Source organism: Mixophyes fleayi, chromosome 1, assembly GCF_038048845.1.
Source record: "Mixophyes fleayi isolate aMixFle1 chromosome 1, aMixFle1.hap1, whole genome shotgun sequence".
Classification (NCBI taxonomy): domain Eukaryota; kingdom Metazoa; phylum Chordata; class Amphibia; order Anura; family Limnodynastidae; genus Mixophyes; species Mixophyes fleayi.
This window is the reverse complement of record NC_134402.1, coordinates 251819103-251840861: the sequence shown is the minus strand read 5'-3', so window position 1 is coordinate 251840861 and position 21759 is coordinate 251819103.

Sequence of the window (21759 nt, the reverse complement as noted above, 5' to 3'; positions counted from 1 at the left end):
GTGCCACGGACTGCTGAATCCTCTTTGGCGATTGAAGTCCACATCTTCGTTCTCATGTGGTATCTTGTCTTCAACCCTCTTTGCAAAGAATCTTGTCCTTGACTAACAATACCTACCAAAATATAGATATAAATATTATAAAAAAATAATACATTTAGGATAATACATTTTTAAAGTTGATTCAACATGATATTGACATTGCTGATGTGACATAATGAAAAAGAAAAAACAAATTTAGGTTAGCAAAAAATATTAAGAAAAAATGTGGATTTACAAATAAAAGAAAGTTATCCCACCCAGAATTAACTAGATTGACATGGGGTCCATAGCCACAACATTGTTTAACAGATTACAGATCACAAATAGGCGTATTGTAAGAATGGGTTAAAACCCATAAATGTTAGCCAGCACAGCCTGAATTTCTAATGACTAAACCAGGGGCAAACGCAGGATTTGTAGATAAGGATTTCCACACCATGCTGCCAGAGGGCGTGAAAAGCATGCATGGGGGTGTGGCTATAATTTTAGACAGTGCTTGCCTGCTCTCCAACTCTTCCTATCCCCATAATATACATGGGCAATGCTGCGTGCACTATTGTTAGGTGTATGCAGCTCTCCCTTTTCAAGCAGAGTCGTGTGAAGAGGGGGCAGGGTCCAGTGACCTCAATTATACAGTGCCCCAGGCTTGGAGGGGTGGTTCCTGGCACTAGGAACCCCCCCCCTCGGTTTGCCTATGTAGACTAAACAAGCGAATGTCACCTTCAACAATGTCTTCTTTAAAAAAAAAAATTAGATTAACAAATTACCATAAACCAATAGATAATTGCTAAGATTACAGCTCTGCAATACAGTTAATATTTAACTATGGAGACATAACAAAAGCTGACTAAAATCCATTGAGTATTTTTAAAATAGATCCTAATTTAGAGAGGTTTCACCTTCAGTAATGAATCCACTAGATGGTAGGAGTTAAATTAAACCAAAAAGAGATATGGCAGAAAACACAAGTGCTTTACAGAGAAGCAATACATATTGCAAAGTGGGTTGACAAAATAGCAGTAACTAAGAATTTCATGCACAGTATACATGGCGCTGAAACTATCAATATATGTGCATTAATACATGAGTGACTCAAACTATAGGTTTTGAAATTATAAGTTTTGACTTAAGCATGACATTTTCTATGAACATTGATAATGGTGTGGGAGGAGGGGGGGGGGGAATTAATAAAAAAAAGGTACCTGTGAAACCAAAACTTTATTTTCAGCCTCAATTTAATGTGTTGGTCCCTCTCCGAGATCCTCTTCGCTGGAATCCTGGTCACCCATGTCCTCTTGTTCCTCAGAGATGGCGACTGTTACAGCAGCTGAAACAGCTTCGGACACAATAGGCCTCTGGACGCCATCTTCTTCTTCACTGCAATCTTGAACTCATCGCTCTAACTCGGTCGGTTCCTGTGAGGGTGTATTAGAGGGATTATATGTGTTGGGATTTCAGTTATGTCAGCTATATAAATATATCAGGATTTATGACTGTCGGCATTTTATCTGTCAGTATTTTACAGGTGTAGAGATTATACGTGTTGGGATTTAATTCTGTCACCAATTACAAACTGCCATCATTTTGCATGTCAGTATTTGTTTTGTGTCTGCTTTTTTGCTTTAGGTATTTTCGTGTCGGGATTTCTTGCGCCAGTATATCGAAAATATGACTACCACCATTTTTGATAATATATATATATATATATATATATATATATATACATAGTGACATTTATAAAAAGTGATGTTATAACTGATAATGGAAAAAAGTAACAGCACAATGACATTATGACAATATACCAATTCACCATTAGTGACCCTTATTTCAAACCCACAAGACTCTTTTATTTTGCCCACCATCTCTTGTTCTCCACCTGCTTTCTTATTGATTTATTTATTGATGGCAGTATTATGCCAATCTAGTGCACACTATATAGGCAAAAGTATTTGGCCACATCTGTTACCTATTGAATTGAGGTGTTTCAATCAGACCCATTGGCAGAGGGGTATAAAATCAAGGACATTGCTACGCAGTCTCCATTTGCAGTTCATGAAATTTCATCCCTGCTGGATATTTCACTGTCAACTGTAAGTGATATTATTAGAAAGTGGATATGTTTAGGAACAACAGCCATGAAGCAGTAGACCAGAGGGGGGTCAACGACTGCTAAAGAGCATGTAGCGTATAAGTCACCAACACTCTGCTGATTCCATAACTGAAGATTTCCGAACCTCCACTGGCATTAATGTAAGCACAAAAAATGTGCAGCGAGAGCTTAATGGAATGGGTTTCCATGGCCAAACATAACCAAGACCAATTCCAAGCGTCTGATGGAGTGGTGCAAAGCACACCAACACTGGACTATGGAGCAGTGGAAACATGCTCTATTCAGTGATAAACCTGCTTTACTATTTGGCAGTCAGATGGGCAAGTTTGGGTTTGGCAGATGCCCGGAGAATGTTATTTGTATGACTGCAGTATGCCAACTGTGAAGTTTGGTGGAGGAGGGATAATGAAATGTGGCTGTTTTTTAGGGTTTGTGCTAGACTCCTTATCTCCAGTGAAGGACAATCTTAATGCTTCAGCATACCAAGTTATTTTGGACAATGCTTTGCTTCCAACTTTGTGGCAACAGTTTGGGGAAGGCCCTTTTCTATTCCAACATGAGTGTGCCCCAGTGCACAAAGAAAGGACTACAAAGACATTGTTTGATGAATTCAGAGTGGAAGAACTTGACTGGCCCGCACAGAGCCCTGATCTCAATCCAATTTAATATCTTTGGGATGAACTGTAATGGAGATTGCGAGCCAGGCCTTCTCGTCCAACATCATAAATGCTCTACAGAATGAATGGGCACAAATTTCCACAGAAACACTCCAACATCTTGTAGAAAGCCTTCCAAGAAGAGTGAAAGTTGGTAGCACAGCAAAAGGGGGACCAACTCCATAGTAAAGTATATGTATTTGAATACAATGTCATTACAGTCCCTGTTGGTGTTATGGTCAAACGTCCAAATACTTTTGTCCATATAGTGTAGATTTCCCATAAGTGCTGGAGACTGTATGCCAAAAGTTGTAATCAGGGCTCAGTTGTACTGTCATGTTAGCACAATAGCACACATGCAATGATTTCTTCTTTTGACTAGCTACGTTTTTTTTTACACAGTGATTGTATTTTGACCTCTGCATGGGTGTATTAGGCTACAGAGTGTACAGATTGCAAGAAAATAACAATTGACGTCTACAAAATATTTTTTTCTTTACTTAAAATTTACTCAAGCTTTGGAACTGAGGAACTGCAAAACTAATGTCAAATGATCTGAAGGAGGGAGAAAAAATAGAAAAAAAGACAAGTAATGATATGGAATTTTCTGTTCTACCTTTAATGTGCATTGTATCAAACATCTTCTCCCTATGATGCATGGAAAACAAAACTCCATCCCATACCTTCATCCCTTAGTCTAATTTGTTCATTTCAGCTTCACTTCATTCAGTCGTATAATTATATAGTTTTTGTAAATTTTGTAAAGTGCATTTTTAGTAGCCACATCTTCTATGTTACATTGACAGTTAAAGTTGGCGAAAATCCTTTATATTTCCAGATATGCAGCTCTTCACATGTCAAAATGCAGAGTTGAATCATGGGTCAAATAATAGCCCTTTGCCAAATACAGATAATACTTTCATCTGGGGATTTTATGAAGAACATCTGCAGTCTCATGAAAGCTTGTAACTGTTCACTTAATTGTTACCATTTGTTTTTTTTTCCTTGTAAACATGCTTTACCTAATTGACACTATTTGACAGGGAAAGGCTGGGATGTTTTAGCCTTGTGGGAAAAAAAAAGAAAGAACGATAATGCAACATTTCGAAGTTAATAGTTGCTAAACAACCATCTTTGTTAAATGCACAACAGTTTTTAGTGCTACCTAGCATATATGACTAGAATAAACATACTATCTAAATGAACAAAATATAAATATTTGATGAAATATGTGCATAGACATAGATTTTTGACTGTGGTGGTAGCATTGTTTATCCTCTAACTCACCATATAGCTTTTCTATCATTTATATTTACATAATTTATTGATTTATCATTATATTACACAGGGGTTGTACAGTTCTGTTTTTTTTTTTTTTTTAATCAATTCACATATAATAAATGAAGTAAACTATTATGCTGCATTTACATTGCCTCCCTGACAATATCCCAGGTATATGAACCTGGGATTTTATCTTTTAATAGTGTTCAGTGAGACCTGGGTTGAAAAACCAGGGTCTCATTGTCCACACTGGCATTTACCTGAGTCTGATCAGGGTCTAATTCCAGGGTCATCCGACCCGGGTAGATGCAGGGAAACTGTTTACACACAGCCTCGACTCGAGTCGTCAGGGCTTCTCCTGGCAATAATCTGGGTTTTTGAGGCAGTGTGAATGGGGTATTGGTAACATAATATCCCCTTTGTCCATATTCCTTTATATATTTTGAGTTCCAAAGTAAAGGAACATAATCACAATATGTTATTATAACAAATGGTTACATATTTAGTTGAAAAAAGTGACATGTCCACCAAGTTCAACCTTTTTCTTATTGAGGTTTTCAAAACAAGGAAGCAAGGTAGCAGATAATAAAGCAAAGAACATCTGAGGTACAACAAAATTACAGGTTAGAAGTCATGTAAAGTCTAATTTGTGGTTGTAGCAGTTTAGATATTTGAAGAGAAAACACAGTCCTGAGATCTAAGTAATAACTTGCAAAATGCATACATGACAGGCGTCATATTTTAATATTTTATATCTTCAAAAGTCAATACATTTCAAATTTTATCAAAATCAGCCATATCAATTCTTTGAACAAATCAAAGAGTTAATGTATAAAAGGCAAACAACAATAAAGAAAAAGGAAAGAAATCAGATGTAGTTCACCCGACGATAGCATAGATAGATATACTAGGATTATAGACAATTGCATAGACACTGCTCATTTTATTATGAGGTCTTTTATATTGGAATTCCTAGTGTTATCTTATGTTATACACTTTTAGTTCTTTATGTTTTTATCAGCTCTTGGAGACACACTAGTGTGCACAAATTCTTGGCTGACTGATTTTATATGTTAATGTGTTGATTTTCAGTGTTTAGACTATATTGTTTAATAAATATACTTAAAGTTCGCCATCCTGTAAAATTTTTCTTTTAGATTCCTCTTATTGGCGCACTCTATTATGTTATTTTATTTAGTAGTTCACCTGGTATATACTATGACAAAGTTTATGTGCTAATCTTTGTGATTACAAAGCAAGCAATTGGATCAGTCTGGGGGAGGGATGGAGGCGGAGAATTATAAAATTTCAAGACAACTCTAGAAGGAGTTTAGTTATAGTCAAAGGGTAACACCTTGTAGGAGCTTCCAAGTTTAAGTTGCTTTACTGTACATCAACTCTTTTACATGGGTGGGTCACCCTGCAATCTGTGTATTCCAACATTTTTTTATGTTTTGTGTACTCTCCACTATGTTTTCTATATAAGGGAACCACTTAGTATAAAATTTAGAGTTCCCTTTCATAATATTGGGAAGAGTTGACTTCTGTCAAAATATATGTCTAGCAGCTCTGCTTTAACTTCAGTTAGAAAGGTTAGAGACCAAACACTCTAATTACAAATAAAAGGTTTTTATTGGCTATTGTAAGGATTACTGTTTCATGTTCCATGGGGGAGGTACTTCGTCCATATATCAAAAGAAGAACTGAGGTGGGATCTTTTCATTGCCTAGGGTAGAATTGATGAATGATAAATAATACTTTGTTTCGGAATCTATTACTTTTCCTACATTCCTGGAGATTGTGAAGAAAAGAGGCAGATTATTTTCTATCTTTCAGACATATACCTGATTCTTCAGTTGCATAGTTTTTTTTTTGTGATTGGGAAATCTAGACTTAACAATTCGACATGTAACTATGGCAGTTTTGCTGACTTGAGCTATTTCATCACTGATATTTGATTACAGCTTCAGGAGATTTTAGTTCTGGTCTATATGGTTTTCAAAATTTCATAGTTATTTTGCCATAAGTCAGGTTTGTTTGCATAGAGTTATTGTTCTTATGTATGAAGAAGTTGAAGGTAGATAAAACTGGGAGTGTCTAACTAATTTTTGTCTTAAAGCTGAAAAGAGTAGAGCTTTGTTTTCCAGACCTGTGGTGGACGAAGGGTTGCCCCAGATCTTAATGCATTTTTATGGCCTGTTGTGAGCATTTTAGTTTCTTATTTATGTTTAGCCATGCATTATATGTGTTTCTAAGAGAGTATTTTGTGTTACATTATCTGGGAGATTAGATTTAAGGAAATGAAGCACTTATGCTGGGAAATAGGGGAGACTCTGTTTCTTAATTTCGACAAAATAATTCCTGATCTAAAAGCCAATTTGAATTTGAAGATATCAAATTAGCACTGTGTGCGCAAAAGCTGCAATGCCAGATAATCATATCCCGCTTTGCCCCTTGCCTCCCTGCATTTTACTATGATTTATCCTTTGTTTACTATTTTAACAAAGAAACGTGAGGGGTGGGGCTTGGTAGATCTCTCGTCTGAATCAGTCCGGCTTATTAGAAGCCTTTGCATTGGGTAGGCAAGTTTTGGCAAAATCACTGACTTGATCACTACATTACTCCCTAGCAGTAATAGGTTTAGATGTTTTCAGTTGTCAAGAATTGTCCCTATTTTGGATATTAAATGAGTGGAGTTTAACTTGCACAAGTCTTGAAGTAGTGACAGGATAAAAATTCCCCAAGTATTTAGGCTTTTGTTTAACAGTCCTAAATTGGTAAGAAAATTTGATTTAATATATAGCAGGATTATTCCTGGAATTGTGAATTTTAAAGCCACAAATGTTTGAGATATACGTATAATTAAAATTATCGCAGGGATAAAGCCATCTGGGTTTAATATTAATAGTAACATGTCATTCTTGAATTACCCAAGCTTACTTTCAAGGTTTGCGTACCCATATTCCTGTGTATTCTGTGCATTCCCCAAGTGCCACTGCCAGTGGCTCCAGGGCATTTGCGAACAGCATTGGGGAAAAGGGCAGCCCTATTTAGTTCCCCTTGAATCAAAAGTGGAGGGGAAATGTGTCCATTATTATCTAGCTTTGGGGGTTATAATATAGTGTTTTATGATTTGGATGAACACATCCAGCAGTCAGAACTTGTGAAGGAACTCAAATAGATGATCCCAAGTCACCATATGGAAGGCTACTTCTGCTTTTGATAGCACTAGATTTGGGACCCCGGATAAGTGTAAATGTTACATTACTGCTAATGCTGACATTTGTGTCAGAATTCCTGCCCTAAATAAATCCTGTTTTAAGTTAAACCTTTTTAAAAATATTATGTTGATCCAAAATTTTATGTTTATTGATGCAAACTCCCCAATCCAATAGTTGCTGATTTATCCTCAAAGCAGAGAAATAAAATCCTTCCTAACCATAAAAAGGGCAATCAGATATATTTACTTTATCAATCACCTTGATAATGTCCTTTACCAACTAAAGTTTTATAAATTGTTTCTTGTAAAACGGCATCCAATCCAATTTTGCTTTCTGTTAAAGAATTTTTTCGTCACCACCTATAGAAAGGAATTCCACATCTTACAGTAAATAATGCCTTTATATGCTGATGGGAAAACCTTTATATTTCCATTTGCAAATGTTGATCCCTTGCCCTATGTATGGTGTTTGTATGATTGTGAATGAAATTCCATGTACATAGCACCCTGGGGAGGGCTGACAAATGTTAGCCCGTGAGTCAAAACTCGACTCAGTAGCTTATTAGGAACATTTTAAAGGAAAACAAATGCAGGTGACCCAGCCCAAGGAAGCCCACTATGGGACCGACCAGGAAGGCATATGCGGCACAGACCAGCCTGCCCCTGAAAGCACCTGGCACAGAATATTGATTAGGACACGTGCAGTTATAGGAAAGCTAATGTGTGAATATTTACTTCCATTTTGTGTATACCAAAATATAGACTCCACAATGACACATATAAAACATTGGGGGAGGCAGGGTCACTGACATCATGTTTTATGATAAAATATAGCATTGTCTGTAAACATTTATATTTACATAGTATATTAAATCAGTGCATGCCCTGTGTAAATTATGTATTTGTAAATTGAAGTGAGCAATTATCTTCAGACCTATTTGGCCTTGCAATTTAATTTTTTTATTTTTATTTTATTTTATACATAACCAAGGCTATACTGCATGGAATAGCCCTTATCCTCCATCTCCAAAGGATATGGTTGAGGACTATCCAACAAGGATCACAGTACATTAATTCAGTTTATGCTTTAGTTGCTCAAATTTAATCAGTATCATTTTCATACCTTCCATCTTAGCAAGCTTCATGTTCAGCAACATTGCTTTGCCATTGTTTTCTTTATTTTTTTTAATATTTGCAGGATGGTTGAGTGTGACATATTGGTGATAGCATCAAGAGTGTTGGAGTTGAAAACTAAAAAATTAATGAGGGTGTTACCCTGGGATGGGAACATTTTTTTGAGACAGAAATGTTTAGTGATCTTTATTGGCTTCAGTTACTATCATTTTGTAATTGAAGCCATATGTAGAATGTGAATTGTCTGCAAATAGATTTGCAACTATTTTGTATTTTATCAATAGCTGATAATGGTGATTTGTCCAAGGCGTTAAGTAATTATTGTCAGGGGTATCTGTTTAACAAAAGCATTAATAAAACGTTTTTTTCTGTCCTTTTATGTTCCCTAGAACTAAAAATAATGATCATAGAATGGAGGTGGTATTTTATTCTCGGACCATTGATTCATTTTTGCAATCTGATTTTTTTTTTTTTAATTCCACATGTAAATCGAATTTAAATTATAATTTTAAGTTAAATTCACAAATTTATTTGTTGGCTCATTAGGATTCAGAATTCCTAGAATATCAAAATTTCCTGAATTAATGTGAATTAATTTCCAAAAATACAATACAGTCTATAAAAAGCTAAAAATATAATTCTATGGTAAATTATATGTGTTATGAATGTACATCAATGACTTTTCACACTAGCACATAGCTATTACTATAATCTATATTTTAACTACCATTAACAGTATTGATAGCCTGTAAAAAATGTCATTTGCCTTTATCGATTTAAAAAAATACAAAAAACAACATTATTGCTATCACCTTCCTCTTCCAAATGCCATAAACCACAAGTGGTTTCAGGCTGTAACATTCATATAACTCATCCCTAAACTATTCATGTGTTTCAATATGGGTATACATTTTGGAAATAACATAATTTAAATTATATGTTTGGTGATCAGCTCTGGTTAAAGTCGCTCAGTCAAAATAGCTTATGGAACATAGTATATAGAAAAATGTTGTGTTCATAAATCAATATTGTCATCCAATCCTTTCAACAAATTCAAACATAATGTTTGTAGACTCTACTGTAAATTGTACATTGTGCACTTTGAGTAAATTCTATTCATACTTTTCTGTCATTCATGTGTGTACAAATTTAAAAATGTAAAATCCATGATTTTTTTTTAGGAACTGTCTAGGATAGCAATAGACAGCAATTTTTATAGAAAAGAACAGGAAAATGAGTTATAAAATGTTAATTAGCCCTACCAAGGATGTGGCTTCGGATGACTTCTACTTGGGCTCTCTGCACTGGAAACACCACAATATTCTCCAGTAAAATAATACTACCAACAATATAAACAGTGAATTCATTTGTTTTTGTTACAGGGTCACAAGTAAGGGTTACAGGCAATGTAAGCACAAAAAAAATATTTAATATATGCAAGATTTATTTGCTTAGAAATAGCACTTACCTCATAATTTGTAATTTGTTTTTTCCCATCCAACTCTAATCAGTTATAGTGGCCAGTAATTTTATTATAATGACATAACTTTAAACTACCACACACTCTACCTATAAGTTTTATATGAGCCCTTGTCTCCTATATTTACAGTTTGATGTTGACCTTGGGCGATAAAGTTTTTGGTGATAAATAGATGGTTGGGGTTTTTCTAGACTGCATTATTGTCTTTAGGGTTTCTGTACTTGAAAAGTGATGTTAGTAATCTTGTACTTTGGCTGTGCTTTTAAAAGTACTTCCATTTATATGTCTCAAAACATCCTTGCAACATTTAGTATTTTCTTAGGGGCTCATGTTGAGTTGAACGCATGTGTGTTTTTGGAAATAAAAACAGTCCCAATGGTGCTTACTCTTATGACTAATTTAAACTAAACTTTATATTAACCCAAAAATAAAAATGCACTATGCCAATAATTAACTGGAGTCACTTATATTTTGCCATATTGTAAGTAAATATGCTAAAGCAACATTGTGACATAATGGGTTGAACCCACGTTAAATCAGCCATTTGTCACCTGCAAATTAAATTCTTGACTTGTGCTTTTAACTGAGTGAAGGAATTAATTTTATTCCCAAGGACTATGCTACATTCTAACTGCAAAATCATTATTGCCTAGCTATATATGGATTTATTGGTGTGGATAGGAAATATGACATAAGAAACTAACACACCAGGTTCTTAAATGTAGCCAGGTGGGCTGTCATAACTTGATTGGATTTACAAATGTCTGACATATTATTTCCTAGTCAATTATTATTTCTCACTGCATAAACAGACTGTTGAAAGGCTCTGGAGCCTCTTTCATATGAAAAGCATGGAAGAGGTTAAACAAGGAATTGCTCTTAAGCAAATTGTATTAAAACTTTCATCAAATGATTTGAGCAACCATTGTTCTCCCCTTGCCTACACTAGACTCCTGAGCACCATTTCAGCCAAAGACAATCCCACATGGTACTATTCATCCTCCAGACCCATCTCCAACCCCTTGGCATTTCCCAGCCAATTTTAAAACAGGTGAACTCAGAATAATCTTGCAGGGTATGATTTTTCTTATTTGAATTATACATTACTTAAAAAAGCCCTGCGAGAGAAATCTTCATCCATCACCTGAGCTAGGTGTGGGATTTCTGTCTCCTACTAGCTCCATTGTTGCGTTTGTTTGCAATTCTGTGTCTTAATTTCATCTATGCCTACAGGAGTAGGGCAACTGTGGACCAGACTCCTACCACACTGTCAGATAGCTTGTGACCAGGCAGCCAGGGACTAGCAAGAGGAGGGGATTGGACCAATAGTACAGCCAAGAATTCTGCATCAATCGCTGGACCGGAAGCTATGCTTCGTAAGTCTGCAGTTTTAACAGAGGAGTCAAGAATTCGTAATTACCACCCGGACTAGAAAAATACACGCTCATTGAGTGGCTGGGAATTACTTTTCTTTGGGATCGGAGACCCTGGAATTGTTACACACAAAAAAAAATGTTAATTAGTACTCATAGAGGACTGGCAATTGGATTTGCTGCAAGAAAAACTTTAGGACCATTTGTTTCATCACTATAACTTGGTCTGAACATTATCATTTGACTGGGTAAGCTATTATTGTAACTTGGCTGGAAACTCCATGACGTTCTGGGAGTTTGTGCATTGCACATACTTGTCCATACATCCATTGTTGCTAACAGATTGGCTGGGAATAGGTCTAGTAGCAGACACATAGTGAATAATACAATATTGTTGAAGCCTTGTGACACTCTGGGAGTTGTTTAACTTATTGTAATTGTTGTTGTTTGCTATTTTTTACACGTGCTCAGCTTAGTCTTATTTATGGCTGGCTTAAATTGATCATGAGCATGAGGGACTTTGGCACTGCCTACATTACATATGGCACTTTGTGTGTTTTACATTAGAAAAAAAGATTAAGAAATATCTGCCAGAGTGCTACAATGAGTAAAAATGTATCCCCTTAAAATCATAGGATGAGATCTGATTGCACCTATTTAATTATGGAGGAAAAGTAACTTCAAGACAGAAAAGTAGTACCAGGATTATTGTACTGTAATAGGGTCTCATGCTGAATTGAGTTTACACCCATTTCTTTAGAGTAAAATATGCAAATTTGTACTGGGCATGCTCACAAAAACTGCATACGCCTATGTATGTATGCAGGTTTGGTACTTGCACCTCTTTGACTTGAAGAGGTGGAACAGGGAAGGGTCATGCAAATGCAGACCTAGTACATAAATGGCTTAATTGCAAATGGAGTCAGACCTGCAGTGAGACACATCTATGCCTGTCAGTAGTCTTATCATATGCGGGTGCCTGAGGGCTGTTGCAAATACACTCTGAAGATAATGACTGTGGCCAGCACTAGCTAGCCGCCTTTGATGACTGATTGAGAATTCAGAGTGCACATTATTGTATTTGTAATTGCTTTCTTCAATGCTTGTGCCTATATTATATGCTTTTGTAGATGTATATGTCAGGGATATCACGGATAGTCGCTTTATCAACTTCCTGATATAATATCTTATCATATTTTCAACTAGTCACACAATATATTAACTTTATTTTGTCAGGAAACCGCTTCTGACCACTTTTACATGTCAACCACACTCTGTGCACTCGTGACTTGGAAGCTTACTGTAAGGTGGACACACAGGATTCCAGCAATCTCGCACTCACCTCTGTCTAAGGTTACAGAGCGAACTGGTCCATCCCCAACACAGCCACCCGCTTCCACAATTCTCACACTTAGGTTCTGCCACCATCTACATATAAGGCCATAGAACGCATATGATTTAATTACTCAATTGCGCACACTCTGTGCTCTGATAGCGAAAATAGTTAACACGTCCCCCACTGGTATTTAATGAGTTAACACAGCCAAGCACTCAACCTCTTCTAAAAAGGCATTGCGATTGTTTAGAGCAATAAGTATTATTATTACCATTTATTTATATAGCGCCACTAATTCCGCAGCGCTGTACAGAGAACTCACTCACATCAGTCCCTGCCCCATTGGGGCTTACAGTCTAAATTCCCTAATATACACACAGACAGTACAGAATGTATTCAATTTTAGATTTAATATACAACATAGTACAATGCTTACAGGTTAGAAAAATAATTAATAATAATTGACATGATATAAGCAAAACAGAGGGGCAGTGTGGATGCTAATGTTGGGGCGGAAATGTCCCCTGGGTGTCAACTATGGTTTGCTCAAAACTATTCCTAAAGTTTGACCTTTCCTAACTATTCTCAGCTATATCCCAGAGACATAACCCTTCTTCAATAAAGAGGTCATAACTTTCCACACATTCCAAATATGTGGGGATTACAACAATATCAGATCTCATTCTGAAAGACATGTGACTACAGCTGTTCCTTGTATAGTTGGTATCTATGCTTCATTACCCTTGTGTGGTATCCACCCCCGAGTACAGAGTGGCACACTGATTTCTCAAAATATTAAATATGAAGACATTTTTTCTGAAGTTAATATTTTTTATATTTTGTATTGGACTAAACAGTTCCTCTATCACCTAGTTTTCCCTAATTTACACCTCACACATTGGGAGTACTTTGTTTTGTACAATGCCTTACTAGACCATCTCCTTTAAGTAGGAAATACATGGTTGTGATCTGCATATCATAATTAGATTCCTGACAGAATGTTGCTTACCCTAATTACCTCTCACTGGACTAATTCACCAAATGTTTCTTTTAAAAAACATATTTTAGCTGAAGGGAACTCATGGTCATTTTTATTTATCAATTTAATATTTTATTTGGGCCCCTGACATTTAATATTCTATTTAGGCCCTCATGCTGACAGTATACTTTCAACCATACATGAGAAGAAAATTTTTACCTGTTGTATTGTATAGAGGGTGTTTGTTGCATCTAAACTGAACCTAATAAACAATTGTTAACAAACTTTTCTAGTGCTTATGACCTGGTGGGGTGTAAGTTTATCTGGGTATATGTATGTCTGACAGCAAGCTGGCATATATGCAACTGGAGTAGGGTTGGATACATCTTGAGATGCATCTGACTCAACATATGGGCGCCAATATGCTATTTTAGCATGCAGCATTTTAAGCTTATATTTGGACAAATATGCATCCAAATCAGCATGAGCCAAATAGTTGTTAGCCTAGACTGCAAGATAGAGAAATTCAAATTTAAATCAAGAACACAGCAATGTGTTTATGATGTCAATACATATTAATTGGCCAGCATTTCAGTCCCAGCGGGAATATTTATCACTAGTAAAAAGATAACAATGACCAAAAATGTATTATAGAACTAAACATTTATTCATTCATATTCATTTTGTTTGCATCTGTCCAAGTTTCTAGTAAGCGCTGCTCCAGATGTGCTCAATAAAACAGATGTTTTGTTACTTAAAATAGTTTGTAAATAATTTATTACCATTTTAAATACAGTAACCCACAGAGTCATTGTTGGCTTACTTTCTCAAATATGTTTTTACAAAAAATACTTTTAAAATAAGAGGCAATATATTCACAACTACAAGTATATCATTAGGCTAATTTTTGTACAATGTTATTTAATAAGCCTTTTGGAGCAGTCAGAAACAATTTCACACACAATTTCATCTAATCTCTTATCATCCTCTTACAGTACAATATTTCTGAAGCTGGTTTTCCCAGCAATATGCACTGGACATATGGCAGTCATTGAACACAATTTCTGAGACCTCCAAATGATGTTACCTTGACAGAGTTTTACATAACTGTTTTCTCTCTACCATCATAATGTTAAGTAATTTTTTCACACTACTAGTTCTTTTTTTTTTTTGTTAAGGATATGTTTATATTCATTAGAGTTTTTGGAGAAATTAATTTGAAATAATAATAATAATTCAGGTCATTATTGGATAAGCATAGTGGCATTTTTATAAATTTCCCTTGTTATTATTATATATGATTTAATGGTTATCTAAGTCTATATCCCAGTCATTATTTATGGATTTGTGACTTTTTCATGTGAACTCATACTTGTTGTCACAGCAATAGGGATTCTGGGATCTGTCTCGGGACCCCTGGGACTAGCTGTGGCAGGAGTGTAGTGGAAACTGGGAGTAGGAATCACACAGAAGATAACAGCTGAAATCTGTACACAAGCAGGCAGAATGATGCTAAATTTACACAAGGGTTAATGGTTTGCAGTTCATATAACAGCAATAAGATTAAGCAGCTGCATTCACATAGAGGGTTAATGGATTTCAGTTTATATAACAGCCAGCAAGATGAAGATGAACTCCCTCATTGAAGTCCATAACACAGCAGCAGGATGAGGCTGAATTCACTCAGAGGGTAAATGGTGGAGATCTGTAAACAGCATGAGGATTGAAGCAGCAACCAGGATGAAGCTTAATTCACATGAAGGGTTAAGATCTGTATACAGCAGGCAGAAGGAAGCAGCAAAACAAACAGCAACTGTGGTGCTCTGGAACCAGAAACTAGGAAAGTGTTGCACTGGCAATTTGCTGAGTGTAGGATGAGACTCTTATAGTCTGCAGAGGAAGCCAATTGGTGGATGAGATCAGGTGATAAGACTCAGCAGGATGTTAAGCAAATGTCTCACCCAAGATGGCATCCTCCAGTACTGCAGACAGAAGTCACGCTTGTCCCAGGATAGAATGCTGCATTCGACCAGGAGGGAGATGTATGGTGATATGGTACCGCTGAGTGGTTTAAACAGAACTAAGACCCCAATTCGGGACACTTGATTTGAGTTTCTAGTATATAATCTGTTATTCACCTATCATGTTGTTTTCACTTTTGTGCCAGAGTACCAGGAATTTATGTGCTTATTTAACTACCTGCTACTACCTATGTACTTTTATGACCTGGCTTGATTTTTATGACCCATGTCTACTTGTGATCCTCATCTCAAGCTCTTATTCTGACTTTTAATCTGTGCTTTCTAACAAGACCCCTGTCTCTGAATTCGTCTGCGTCTATTTTCATTGTCATCTGGCCTGGATGTTGTGACCCGTGAGTGTCTCACAGTTGGTCTATTATGTGCTTGTGGTGTTGTTTGGTGAAAACCAAACACATATTATACTCTGCATGCCAGGGTAGCCAGTGTCAAGTGCTTCAAGCAAAGTAATTTTGCTAATAAAACCCATGTCCCCCAATTGTGCACCCCCAGACTAATTTTAGTAACTTAGTTACTTCAAAACCACTTTCTTTAAGAGGTTGATGTTTAGTGAATGGTCATAACATTTCCAAATTTACTTCTTATTTGATGTCCTATATCTGAAGTGTAACAATAATTTATATTAACTTATGTGGTGAATGACCCTTATACTTTTCATCATAAAAAGGGCCACAGATTGCTAAAGTCAAATGAGTCACTTTGCATACAGTGTAATACAGTACAAATACATTGTGACTGGGTTGTGGCAACTACTATTACTCTTATTATAATTTATTTATAAATCATTGACTTATTTCACCTCACTATACTTTGAGGGGAACATGCCACAAACAAATGACATACCATGTCATGAAACAGAATGTAAAGATGGTCACGTCCAAATGAGCCTACAATCTAAGAAGTGTTGGGAGTACTTGATAAATAAGGAAACTGAATAAAAATAATAATATTTCTAGCTGCTGCTGGGAAAAGTACACGTGGCCATTAAACAGCCATTGGAGTTTGACTGGTATATCTGTGCAGGAACCGGTAGGGTGTGATACAGTTGAAATTAAGTGAGACAAGGTATATATAATGTATAATATATATATATATATATATATATATATATATATATATATTGTGGCAAGAGCCCGCTACTGCAGAAGCACACGCAAACAACAACTTCCTTTTTATGGTGCTTTATTGTCAGAATGGTAAATGTTTGAAACCGTATACTTGTACAGCAATCATGGAGACCCTAAACACTAGCTATACATAGTCCAGCTCTCTCTCAGGACAAGCCAGCTCACCCAGCATTGGTCTCCTTGCACAAATGATATAAACAAGCTTTTATACCTGATACTCCTCCCCCAGCCTTAGCTTGATGGCCAGATGACACACCCACCTTCTCTTTAAAAGGAAACGCCCATCACTGGCTCTGTAATTCAGACACACCCTGTCTGTTTGCTGAGAGGAAGGATTTCAAGTCATGTAAGTTAAACCAAACTTAAACTATTGCTTTTCATACATAGGTCTTTACATTCAATTTAGGTGCATTACTGCACAAATGTTTAACTCTACTTCCCTGCTTTCTCTGCATATTGTCAGCTAAATGCCTCCTTTTGTTACATATCCCTCCCCCTAGTGTCTCCAAGTTGTGGGACGCGTACTTCGCGAGGAGCGCATATTTTCGTGACAACGCATCTGCATTTTTGTGTAGAATCCCGGGTCTATGTTCTACTGGGAACTTGAAAGGTTGCAGTGCCAAGAACCAGCGGGTTACCTTGGCATTTACCTACTGGTTGTTCTGCATCCATCTCAATGGTGCATGGTCTGTTATTAAGGTGAACTCTCGGCCTAGGAGATAATAGCGCAGAGCTTCTGTAGCCCATTTTATGGCGAGACATTCTTTCTCCATAGTGGCATATTTTTGTTCCCTTGGAAGCAACTTACGACTAAGGTACAGGACAGGATTTTCTACTCCATTCTTCTCCTGTGACAGGACTGCACCTAAGCCAACACCAGAAGCATCAGTTTGGAGGAAGAACCTCCGGGTATAATCCGGTGCTTGTAGAACTGGGGAGGAACAAAGAGCTAACCGAAGATCAGACCAGGCGGTTTCTGCAGAGTCAGACCAGGTTAATCTATCTGGACAATTTTTTTTTAACATGTTCGTTAGTGGAGCAGCTCTAGTGGCGAAGTGGCTTACAAACCGCCTGTAGTAACCTACTAAACCTAAAAAGGTTCTTAACTGTGACTTTTTCTCTGGTCTTACCCAATTTTTGACTGCCTCCACTTTGTCTAGCTGGGGTTTGACATGCCCTCGATCAACAACGTACCCCAAATATTTGGCTTCTCTCATGGCTATGGCACATTTCTCTGGGTTAGCTGTTAACCCTGCTGACCTTAATGAAGCTAAGACCGCCTCAACTTTGGCTAAATGTGATCCCCAGTCTGGGGTATAAATCACTATATCGTCCAGGTAAGCGGCTGCATAAGCTGTGTGAGGTCGTAGCAATTTATTTATGGCCCTTTGGAAGGTGGCAGGTGCCCCATGCAATCCAAAGGGTAGAACTTTATATTGATAGAGACCATCAAGGGTGGAAAAGGCAGTCTTTGGCTTGGCCGTGGGAGTCAGGGGAACTTGTCAATAACCCTTTGTTAGATCAAGGGTTGTCAAATAATTGCTACCAGCAAGATTTTCCACTAGTTCATCCACACGTGGCATTGGATAGGCATAAAACTGCGACATACTGTTTAGGCGCCTAAAGTCATTGCAGAACCTAATTGTCCCAATGGGTTTCGGGACAAGCACAATGGGACTATTCCACTCACTAATGGACTCTTCAATCACATCTAACTGGAGCATCTTCTCGACCACCTTTCTCACGTCCACCCGTCTGGCTTTTGGAATACGATACAGCTTCTGCTTTACAATGACTCCTGGCGCAGTGACAATGTCGTGTTCGATTAAGGTAGTGCGCCCAGGAATGGAAGAGAAGACATCTCTGTTCCGGCAAATCATTTCTTCAGTCTCTTGTCTCTGCTGAATGGACAAAACTGGCTCTATGGGCACTTCAGACTTTTCAATGGCAGTACTCACGACCTGAGGAGAGGTTTCCTCATCATGCCAAGGTTTAAGGAGGTTAACATGATATATTTGTTCCTCCCTTCTCCTACCTAACTGGTGGACTCTGTAATTGACAGGACCGACAGCCTCTAGAACTTCATATGGACCCTGCCAATGGGCGAAAAGTTTGCTTTCCTGGGTGGGAACCAGGACTAGGACCTTGTCCCCAGGCTTGAAAGATCGAACAACAGCACTTTTATCATAACTTTTCCTCTGTCGTTCCTGAGCCTCTTTTACATGTTGCTGCACAATGGGCCCTATCTTTCCTAGCCTCTCATACATTTGGGACACAAATTGTACCAGATTTGGCTCCCTGGGACCTTGCTGCTCCCACCCTTCTTTTAACATATCCAAGATACCCCTGGGCTGTCTCCCAAACAATAACTCAAAGGGACGAAACCCTGTTGAAGCTTGAGGTACCTCACGGATGGCAAACATCAAATAGGGAATAAGAGTGTCCCAATCTTTTTTTTCTTGAGCCACTGCTTTCCTGAGCATGTGCTTTAATGTGCGGTTAAAGCGTTTCACCAAGACATCTGTTTGTGGATGGTATACAGAGGTGTGAAGCGCCATAACCCCTAGCAACTGGCACATGTCCTTCATCAGTTTAGACATGAATGGAGTACCCTGATCTGTGAGAATTTCTTTGGGTATTCCCAAGCGTGTAAACATCAATACAAGTTCCTTAGCTATGATGCTGGACTTTATGCTTCGTAGGGGAATTGCCTCTGGATACCTGGTTGCATAGTCAAGCACCACTAGTATATATTGGTACCCACGTGCGGATTTTTTCAGTGGCCCCACATGGTCCATAGCTATCCATTCAAAGGGAACTTGTACTATTGGTACTGGAATGAGAGGTGCCCTGTACATGGGTTTGGGACATGTTCTCTGACAAATGGGACAGGACCGGCAATACTTTTTCACTGCCATGTGTACACCGGGCCAGTAAAACCTAAGCAGAACTCGTTCCCGTGTTTTATCCTCCCCTAGGTGTCCCCCACAGACATGTGCATGTGCTGCTTTTAACACTAGGGTTACATGGACCTGAGGAACCATTAATTATTTTACTTTATCCCCCTGTACAGTAGCAACTCTATACAGGAAATAATTTTTAACAATAAAATATGGTATACTTTCTGCAAGCTGGGCGGCTTTCGCTACCCCATTTACCTCAGTCACACTTTTAAAGGCATGTTCCAAAGTGGCATCATTAAGTTGGTCTCAAGCAAAGTCCTGCAGAGTAAACAAAATTGGTATTGCGGACCAGTCCGTATCCTCACTGACAGGCGGGGTGGGTTCATCTGCGACATCACCGACCAATGCTAGTTTGGACTGTTCATGTTTCCCCGCAGGTGGATGCTTTTGTGGAACTCCTGCTGTGACTCCCAGGATGGCATTCCGGTTTGGCGGTTCCCAATGATTGATGTCCAGATGTTGTGGATTCTTAGGCGGTTCTTTTAAGGCCGGGCTTCCGACCGTTGCATCAGTTGCCGGCATGTCCAGCCGGATCCGGTCACCGAGGACATCATTAAACAGTGGGAAGTCTCGCCCCAAAATGAGTGGATATGGGAGTTTAGGTGCTGTGGCAGCTACCACCATAACAGTTTTGTCTTTGAGTGTGACTAGTAGTATTGTTCTTTCATACTCCTCTGTCGTGCCACGTACGCAAAGAACCTTCACCTTGGGCAAGCGAGAAGTTATGGTTTCGGGTAAGGCAGAGCTGGAAACCAATGAGAGTTCACTCCCCGAGTCAACCAAGGCCAGAACAAGGTTTTGGTTGATTAGCACAGTCACCCGGGACAAACAATGACTTCCTGATGTGGGACTCATAGTAAAACAGCTTGCAAAAGCAGGCCCAATATGTGCCACGGAACAGTCCATGGGTTCCGGTAGTTTAGGACACTCTGCCTTAAAGTGGCCTAGCTCACCACATTCAAAACACTTCAGATTAGACGGCTTTGCACCTGGCCCTCTGTCCGTAGTAGTTTTGCCATTGGGCCCTGTAGTAAGGATTGTCAAACCTGGCTTTTGGCGTGGCAGTGGCTTTGGCACAGATGCAGGTTCTTTAGTCATTTGCTGTAGCGCACAAAACCTTTCTACTACGGTGGCAAGCTCTTCATAAGTTTGTGGGTCTGATTGCAGCACCCACCTTTGCAAATCGCGGTTCAGCCCCCGGATGCAGTGATCTATCGCCAGAACTTCAATAATCCGAGAAGGCGAATTCTCCTCAGGCTGCAGCCATTTCTTTAAAATTTTAGAAAGCTCAGCCACTTGCGCTCTGACCTGTTTTTCTTTTTCATAGCGCCATTGGTGATAGCGCTGGGATCGGCCTGGCCCGGAAACTCCAATGCGAATCAATATCTCAGACTTTAGGCACAAATAATCAGAGGCCCGTTCCTCATCTACATCCATATACGCTCGCTGAGCTTCACCAGTCAGATATGGCGCAAGCCTCTCAGCCCAATCTTTAGGAGGCCATTTTGCCCTTTTTGCAAGTCTCTCAAAGGACACCAGATATGCTTCTATGTCATCACCTGGCGACATTTTCTGGAGAACAGGACCAAGTGGTTCATTTCTGTCATGTCTCACCTGGCTTAACTCTTCTCTTAAGAGCCTTGTGTTTTCCACCTGTGCCTCGGCAACTCGTAGCATCTGAGCTTGCTGCTGTTGCTGCTCAGCAGCCACATTCACGAGGGTTCTCAGTACTTCCTCCATGTTGAAGTCTGCGCGGGTTGGGTAGCGGAAACTTGCTTCCCGGAGTATCCCACTCCTGACACCACCTTTGGCAAGAGCCCGCTACTGCAGAAGCACACGCGAACAACAACTTCCTTTTTATGGTGCTTTATTGTCAGGATGGTAAATGTTTGACACCGTATACTTGTACAGCAATCATGGAGACCCTAAACACTAGCTATACATATTGACAACAATTCAAATGGCGCGACTCTAGAAAAAGTCAAACAATGCTGCTCAAAGTGGCAGGGGATGTCCCACCCA